Raw genomic sequence first — 10,072 nt, forward strand, 5'->3', positions numbered from 1 at the left:
AACATTTCTCCAAAGAATACATACAAATGGCCAATAAGTATATGAAAAGTTTCTCACAACTGTGAGAAATGTTTATCAAAACAAAACACACAAACACAGATTACAAACATTGGCAAGGATGTGGAGAAATTGGAACCTTTGTGCACTGTTAGTGGGAATAAGAAATGGTGTAACCACTATGGAAAACAGTATGGAAGTTCTGCAAAAAAAAAAAAAAAAAAAATAGAACTACTATATGATTCAGGAATCTTACTTCTAAAATATTTTTTTTATAATGTCATTGTCAAGCTCTTTTTGTCTTCTATTTTCTAAAATTATTTGTGTATTTTTGTTCTTTTTAGATTTTTGATAGAATTCAGTGAAGAAATGGGCTCTGAGATTCTTTTCCTGTCAGAATATTTTTAATTACAAATATAATTTCTTTATGAAATATATATAACTTCAATTTTTTTACTTCATCTCTTTTGATGAGTTTTTGTCAACAAATATGTATATTTTATTCGTTTAGTCTATTGACAGAAAATGTTCAAAATGTGTAGAACCTGTAATGAGATACAATCTATCGATTCTCATGTTAGTCATTTGTATTTAATCTCCTCTATTTCCCTTTGCTCAGACTTGTTAAACTTCTTAATCTTTTCAAGAATCAAATTTGTCTTTATTAGTTCTCACTTTTGTTCATCTGTTTTCTATTTCATTAATTTTTGCTCCTATTTTAAAAATTGTTTCCTTCTCCAAAAAAGATATATAAATGGCCAAGCCCATGAGAAGACTGTCAGCATCGTTAGTCATTAGAGAAATGCAAATCAAAACAACAATGAGATACTACTTCACATGCACTAGTATAGTGATAATAAAAAATAGACAAATAGCAAATGTTGGCAAGGATATTAGAACCTCTGTACATTACTGATAAAAATTCAGAATATTAAACATACTATTAACATGGGACCCAGACATTCTACTCTTAGATACATACTGAAAGAATTGAAAAGTGATACTCAAATATTGCACATGAATGTTCGTAACAATACTACTCACAATAGCCAAAAGGATAGCTTTGGACATTCAATATTTGATAAAATGTAATATATCCACACAATGGAATATTATTCAGCTTTAAAGGGGACTTAAATTATGTTACATGGTATCACATAAATGTATTATGAAAACATGCTAAGTGAAATAAGCCATCATTTTCAAGAACAATGTCAAAGGGCATATATTTTATTATTCCATTTATATGAGGTACCTAGAATACTCATATTCATAGGAAAGAAAGTAGAATAGGATTTCCAGCAGCTGGAGAGGAGGGGAATAGGGAGTTACTGTTTAATGGGTACAGAGTTTCAGTTTGGGACAATGAAATTTCTGGCAATGGATAGTGGTGATGGTTGCTCAACAATGTGAATGTACTCAAAGACACTGAAATGTACACTTAAAAATGATTAAAATGGTAACTTTTATGCTATGTATATCTTACCACATTAAAACATTTTTAAGTGAAGGAAAAGCAAAAAAAGCAAACAAAATGACAACATTGATACATCCTACAATATGAATGAGGCTTGAAAACATTATGCTAGGTGAAATATGCCAAACACTAATGGTGACACATTATATGATACCATTTATCTGAAATATCCAGAATAAATACATCTGCAGAACAGAAGGAATATTGGTGGTTCTAGGAAAAGGAAGGTATAGAGAATAACTGCTAATATGTATGGGATTTTATATTCAGGTGATGAGGATGTTCTGGAACTAGATAAATGTGGTTACAAAATATTGTGAATGTCTAAATGTCACTGAGTTGTTCACTTTAAAATCATTAATTTTATGTTATTTGAATTTCACCCCCATAAAATATGTAAAAACCATATTCTTATGTGTTAAAGACTTCAATGGAAAATGTAAGAATATGTAAGAACATATGCATGATATAGGCAGAGAGAAAATTTCTAAGAAAAAATCAAAAAGAAATGAATGCTAGAAATCATGAACACTGTAATGAATACCTGTAAAGGTGTCATTAGTGGACAAGACAGAGCCTAGAAGAAAGTAGGTTGAAGATAGGTTAATAGAAGCTTCTTATGCTGAAATGAAAATGGGAAAAAATTTTAAAAATGGAATAAACATCCATGTACTGTGAAACAATGAAAAAGATGTAATGTGTGTTTAAATGAAATAGTGGAAGGATGAAAAGGTTGGAGCAGGAAAAAGTATTTGAAATAATATGGGTAAGAACTTTCTTTTTAAAATTTTTATTTAAATTCCACTTAGTTAACATACAGTGTAATATTAGTTTGAGGTGTACAATATAGTGAGTCCACACTTCCATATGACACCCAATGCTCATCACAAGAGTACACCTTAATCCCTATCACCTATTTAACTCATCTCCTTACCAACCTCCCCTCTGGTAACCATCAGTTTGTTCTCTATATTTAAGAGTCTGTTTCTTGGTTTGCCTCTCTCTCTTTTTCCCCTTTGATCATTTGTTTTCCTTCTTAAATTTCACATATGTGCTGTTGTGTTTTGTCTGCTCTAACCTTTAGGCTAGTCATCTACAGAGGCTCTCCTTTCCTGCAGTGTTCTTTGCAGTGTTTGTTCTTTGGCCACAATGTGGTGAGTTTTAACTAGGTGTGTTGTGGTCTGCTTGTTAAATGAGGTTTGAACTATTTCCATTAGAACTGAAATCCTGCAGAACTCTCTGATGGGAAGATATGGTATGGGCAGGAGTTTCTGTTGGTCTTCTGCGGAAGAGGCCTGCCATGCTGGGACTGAGGCAAGCTTGACTGAGAAGGGACTTTTAAGCTGGTCAGGCAGCCAGGGTGGGTGCTGTGCTCTTCCCACAGGTTGACTCTGTGTTTGTGCTGAGGGGCAGGATAGGGTGCCAGCCAACTCCTTTGTCCCTGGAGAGGAATCCCTGTGAATGTTACCTTTCAGGGAAGCACTCCAAGAAAAACAAATAATCTCCCTGCTTGTGTACAGACATTTCTCAGATCTCATTTCCATACTGTCTGTTTCAGGGTTATTTGCCTGTATTCTCTCCAGAAGTAGGGCAGCACCCTCTGGGCTCTATCTCAGCTAAGTCCACAAACCCTAAAACTCCAGGTTTTAAGCCCTGCTGGTTGCAAGAACTCATGGAAATCAGACCCTTTTGTTTTCCCAGCCAGTGACTTTGGGGAAATATTCTCCCTGTATGTTCCCCTGCGTACTGCTCTCTCTCTCTCACCTTTCTCTGTGACCAGGGCTCCTTCCCCACTGCAGCACCCATGATCTGTTTCTCCCCTAAATTATGTTTTTGCTCATCCTACCTTCTTTGATGTGGCCTTTTCTCTCCTTTTAGTTGTGGAGTTTGTTCTGTCAATCTTCAAGTTGATTTCTGGGGTATTTAGGATGATTTGATAAGTGTCTAGTGTTGTTTATGGGATGAGACTAGCCTAGGGTCCTCCTATTCCACCACCATCTTCCTCACCCATCCCACTGAGAACTTTCTTAAACTAATGACAGACACTAAAATTACAGAACCAGGAAGCTCATCGAACACCAAGCAAGGGAAACACACACACACACACAAACTAAAACAAAAAAAAAAACTTCAACATATCATATTCATATTATAGAAAACAAAAGACAAAGAAACATTTTTGAAAGGACTGAGGGGGAAAACCTTTACCTATAGAGGAACAGGGGTAAAATTACATTAGATTTCTCATTATAAACCACGTAAGCAAGAAGAAATAAATTAAAAATTTTAAGTGTTGGAAAAAAAACCTCTATTCTTTTAAAATACTTTATACATTCTAATTACCCTTCAAAATTAAATGAGAAATAAAAACTTGCTCAGACAGATAAAAACTGAGAGAATTCATAGCCTATAGACCTGTCCTACAAGACATGTTAAAAGATTTTTTTCAGAAAGAAGGAATATATCTGAAGTCAGAATCTTGGATCAACATAACAAAAAGAAGAGCACCAGAGAAAGAGTGACTGTTAATAAAATAATATATTTCATAATCTTAATAGATCTAAAAGATAACATTTCACTTGTTAAAAGTAATAAAGGTAACAAAGTATAAGATGATCACAGCCTTTGGGTGAATTAAATGAATGACAGCAAGGTTTCAAGGGACATGAAGATGGTATTGGGAATTCTCTAAGTTACAGTAATATGAAGCAGAATAATGTTATTTAAAAGTGGATTTTAATTAGTTAAAAATCTATGTTATAAACCTTAGGAAGAGCACTACAAGAAAAACTGAAAGAGGTACAATTGATATGTTGAAAGAAGGCATAAAATGGAGTAATAAAAATATTCAAATAACACCATAGAAGGCATATATTTTTTGAATTAGTGTTGTCATTTTGTTTGGATAAATACCCAGTAGTGGAAATACTAGATCATATGGCATTTCTCTTTTTAATTTTTTGAAGAACCTCCATACTGTCTTCCATAGCGGCTGCACAAACTTACATTCTTACCAATAGTACACAAGGGTTCCTTTCTCTCCACATCTTCTCTAACACTTGCTATTCCTTGTCTTTTTGATTTTAACCATCCAGACAGGTATGAGGTGATAACTCATTATTGTTTTGCTTTGCATTTCCCTTGATGATTCATGATATTGAGCATTTTTTTTTCAGGCAGCTATTGGCCATTTGTATGTCTTTTTTGGAAAAACATCTCTTCATGCTTTCTGCTCATTTTTAATTGTATTATTTGTGGTTTTGGGGTGTTGAGTTGTATAAGTTCTTTACATATTTTGAATATTAGCCCCCTATCAGATACATCATTTGCAAATATCATCTTCTGCTTAGTAGGTTGCCTTTTCATTTTGTTGATGGTTTCCTTCATTGTGCAAAAGTTTTTTTTTTTTGTTTTTTTTTTGGTGTGGTCCCAGTAGTTTATTTTTGTTTTTGTTACCCTTGCCTGAGGAGACAGATCTAGAAAAATGTTTCTACAGCTAATGTCAAAGAATACTCTGCCTGTGTTTTCTTCTAAGAGCTTTATGGTTTCAGGTCTCTAATTTAGGTTTTTAATATGTTTTGAGTTTATTTTTGTGTATGGTATGAGTAAATGATTCAATTTAATTCTTTTGCATGTAGCAGTCCAGTTTCCCCAGCACCATTTTTTGAAAAGACTGTCTTTTTCCCACTGTGGTCTTGCCTGTGTGCACCTGGATGTTTACTGGAGCGTTATTTACAATAACCAAGATATAGAAGCAACCAAATGTCCATCAGTAGATGAATGGATAAAGAGAAGTGGTATATATATATATGCAATGACATATTACTCAGTATTAGAAAATGATATCTGACCATTTGCAATAATATGGATAGATCTAGAGGGTATAAAACTAAGTGAAATAAGTCAGACAGAGGAAGAAAAATTCCATATGATTCCACTCATGTCCAAAATTTAAGAAACAACCTAAATTAACAAGGATTAAAAAAAAAGACAAATGGAAAAACAGACTCATAAATACAGAGAAGAAAATAGTGATTGCCCAAGGGGAGATTGGTGGGGGAATGGGTGAAATAGATAAAGGGGATTGATAGATACAAACTTCCAGTTACACAATAAATAAGTGATGCAGATGAAAAATACAGCATAGGTAATACAATCAAGAGCACTGTAATAATGTTGTTTGGTGACCAATGGTGACTATACTTGTTATGGTGAATGTTGAATAATGTATAGAATTTTTGAATCATTATGTTGTACACCTAAAACTAATATAACATTGTATATTAATTATACTTCAATTTTAAAAAGCGTAGAAGGCAGAAAAGGAATCCTCTAGGAATATATAGAGGAGACTTATAAACATGGTTGATAGTAATCCAAATTTATAAATAATCATTTCAAATGTTGTCTAAATGTATCAATTAAGATGCAGAGATTATTAGTATTTATTTAGAAAAAAGCAAGTATCAACTATGTGTTGTTAAGAAGAAATTCACTTGTAAAATAGAAATAGGTTAGAAGTAAAGAGGTGGAGATATATGTGCCATGCTCACATTAATCAAAAGAAAGCTTGAATAACTCTGTTAATTTCAGACAAAGCAGACTTCAAAGCAAGGCAAACTATCAGGGGAAAAGAGGAGCATTATACAATTATTAAGGGGTCAATTTCTTAAGAGAACAGAAACCCTAAATGTATGTACACCAAGCAATACAACATCAAGATATGTGAGGCAAAAACTGATAGAACTGAAAGGAGTAATAAACCAGTCCACTATTATATTTGGGGAAGTCAACATATTTCATCAGTAATTGAAAAATGAGGCATGCAGAAAGCAATAAAAAATATATTAAGCTGGTCAGCACTATCAATTGAGTTGCTCTAATTGACATTTATAGAATACATTAACAACTGAAGAATACACATTGTTCTCAAGTTTGCATGGAACATTTATCAAGATAGACCACAATCTGGGCCATAAAACACACCCATTAAAAATTTAATAGAATTGAATCAACACAAATCCTCTCCAAACTCTTTTAGAAAATGGAAGAGGAGAGAGTATTTCTTACTTCATTCTATGAAGACAGTTACCCTGATAACAAAGTCAGATAAAAACATTATAAGAAAACTTGAGACCAATATCACAAGGAGTTTTGATGTAAAAATCCTCAACAAAATACTAGCAGTTTAAAGCTCCTTAAAAAGATTATATCCTTTTATGACCAAGTGAGATTTTTTTCTTTTCGAGTGAGATTTGTTCTTGAAATGCAAGATGGTTTAACATATGAAAATCAATCAATGTAATACGCTCATTAACAGAATAAAGGGAAAATTTAAGAGAATAGAAAACATACAAAGTATATTCTCAGGCAACAATGGAACTGAACTGGAAAAGATAACAGAAATGTCCAGAAAATCCCCAAATATTTGGATATCAAAGAGTTTACTTTTAAGTAATATATAGGTCAATGAAGAATTCTCCAGGGAAATTTGAAAATATTTTGAGCTAAAAGAAAATAAAAAATATATTTTATCAAAATGTGTGGAGGACAGAGAAAGCAGTGCTTACAGAGAAATTTATAGGTATATTTTATTTTTTAAATTTAAATTCAATTAGCCAACATATAGTACATAACTACTTTTTGATATAAAGTTCAAGGTATATTTTAAAAAGAAGAAAAAACCTAGAATCAACAATCTATGTTATCACTTCACAAACAAGAGAAAGAAGAGCACTTTAAGTCATAAAAGAACACAAAAAAGAAATACAAATTTGACCAATAATCAATGAAATTTAAAACAGGATAATGATATCAATCAATAAAACAAAAAAAAAATGAAGTTTTGAAAAGATCGATAAAAGTGATACACTTCTAGCCAAGCAAAACAAGTAAACAAATAAGCAAGCAAGCAAGTAGAGAAAACAAGCAAATTATCAATATAAGAAATGTAGTGACCAACACTAATGGATTAACAAGGAAAAATGTGAGCAACTCTATGACCATAAAACTGATAACCAGATGAAATATGCCAATTCCTTGAAAGAAATCAATTACCATAACTCATACAAGGAGATAATGATAACCTGAATAGCCCAATGTGTATTTAAGTATTTGAATCAATGATTAATAACCTTCTAAAAAGAAATCACCAGACAAAATGGTTTGCTGGTAAATTGCATGAAATATTAAGGAAGAAATTTTACCAATTCTCCATGATATTGTCTTAAAAATCGAAGCATAGGAAAACTTCCTAACTCATCCTAGATGTACAGAATTACCTTAATACCAAAACCAATAAAACAAAACATCTTTAAAAGAAAGAAAAATAACAGATTATTATCTCTCAAGAATATAGATGCAAATCCTAAACATATTATTAGCAAGTTGATCTTTTATGCATAAAATACAAAATAATACATAATATATTATACACCATGACCATGTTGAATTTATTTCAGGTGTGAAAATTTGGTTCAGTGTAGAAAATAAATCAATGTAATCTATAGAATCAATAAAATAAAGGAAAAAATCATCATGAATATTGACAGAAAATTTGACAAAATTCTTTCATCATAAAAAACTCTTAGCAAAAAGGAATAGAGGGGAACATCCTAAATTTGATAAAGAACATCTACACAAAACCTCTAACAAACATCATACTTAATGGCAAAAAACCTGTACGCTTTAACCCTAAAATTGGGAACAAAGAATGTCCTCTGTCACCAGAAGTACTGGAATTTCTAAGAGAAGAAAAAGAAAAGAAAAGAAGAAAAAGAAAAAGAATAATATAGAATAGGAAGGAAGAAATGAATCATTTCTATTTGCAGATTACATGACTGACTATCTAGAAAATCCCAAAGAATTGAATAAAAACTCCTGCAAACTAATAAGTAAGTTTAGCAAGGTTGCAGCATACAAGGTTAATATTTTGAAAATTCAATTACTTTCCTATACACCAAGAAGCTAATCATTGGAATTTGAATTTAAATATATAATACAATTTAAATAGCACATAAATGAAATACTTTGGTATAAAAACTAAATGTGTAGAAAGCCTATATCCAGAAAAATATAAAACACTGATAAAAATTAAAAATTAAATAAGTAAAATTATATTCCATATCCATGATTTGGATATTCAGTACTACTGAGATGTCCATTTTTCCAGAATTGATCTTGTAGATTTGACACAATCAAAACTGGCATCCAAGAAAGATATTTTATAGATCCTGACAAACTGTTTCTTTAAAATGGAGAAGCAAAAGACTAGAATAGCCCATACAAGACTGAAGAAGAGGAACAAAGTATTGAAGAAGAAGAACAGAGTTGTAGGACTCAAACTACCCTATTTCAAGATTTACTACTACTAAGGTTATCCTAATAATGATAGTCCAAAGAATAAACACATAGATCAATGAACCAGAATAGAGAGCCCATGAATAGACCCATACAAATATCATAAACTAATTTTTGACAAAGGATTTCAATTCAATGGAGAAAGACAGTCTTTCAAATAAACAGTGCTAGAAAATTGTGTTTATATGCAAAAAATACAAAACCTCGATCTTACACCTTTCACAAAAATTAAGTCAAAATGGATCATAGACCTAAATGTAAAATACAGGATTATACAGCTTTACAGCTTCTAGATGAAAATACAGTACAAAAATCTGTTACCATAGGTTTAGTGCTGAGCTTTTAAATACATCAAAATTATGATCCAAGAAAGAGAAAATTGATAATTGGATTTTCAAAATTAAGCATTTCTTCTCTACAAAAGACACTGTTAAGAAAATGAAAAAACAAGCCACATATTGAAAAAAAAATTTGCAAAACACATATCTATTGAAAGCCTCATATCACAAATGAGCAAAAAACTATTAAAACTCAACAATAAGAAATAAATCAGCCAATTAAAATGATTGAACAGACATTTTTTCAAAGATGTACAGATGGCAAATAAAAATATAAAGAAGTGCTTAATTTCATTTATCAACAAGGATTTAAAACTAAAACTACAGTGATATATGACTACACATCTTTAGGATGGCTAGAATCTGAAACACTGATAATACTAAATGATGGTGGGGTGCAGAGCAATGGAAATTTTTATTAATCAATAGTGTGCATTCAGATCACCACAGCCACTTTGGAAGGCAGTTTGACAGCTTATTACAAAGTTAATCATGGTCTAAACATACAATGCAGTAATTGAATTCCTATTTACTCTATTGATCTGAAGACTTACAGTCATACAAAATTCTGTAATCTTGTTGATTTATTCATAATTGCTCAAACCAGAAGCAAACTATATGTCCTTCAAGAGGTGAATGGGTAGAGAATCTGTGATATATCAATACATGGGAATATTATTCAGTGAAAAAAAAAGAAATGAGCTATCAAACCATGAAAAACATAAAACTATAAATGTAGGGGCACCTGAGTGGCTCAGTCATTAAGTGTCTGCCTTTGGCTCAGATCATGATCCCAGGGTCCTGGGATGGAGCCCTGCGTCGGGCTCCCTGCTCAGCAGGAAGCCTGCTTCTCCCTCTCCCACTCCCCTGCTTGTGTTTCCTCTCTCGCTGTGTCTCTCTC

Source organism: Mirounga leonina, unplaced genomic scaffold, assembly GCF_011800145.1.
Source record: "Mirounga leonina isolate KUSES-001 unplaced genomic scaffold, KU_Mleo_1.0 Mir_165, whole genome shotgun sequence".
NCBI classification, from domain to species: domain Eukaryota; kingdom Metazoa; phylum Chordata; class Mammalia; order Carnivora; family Phocidae; genus Mirounga; species Mirounga leonina.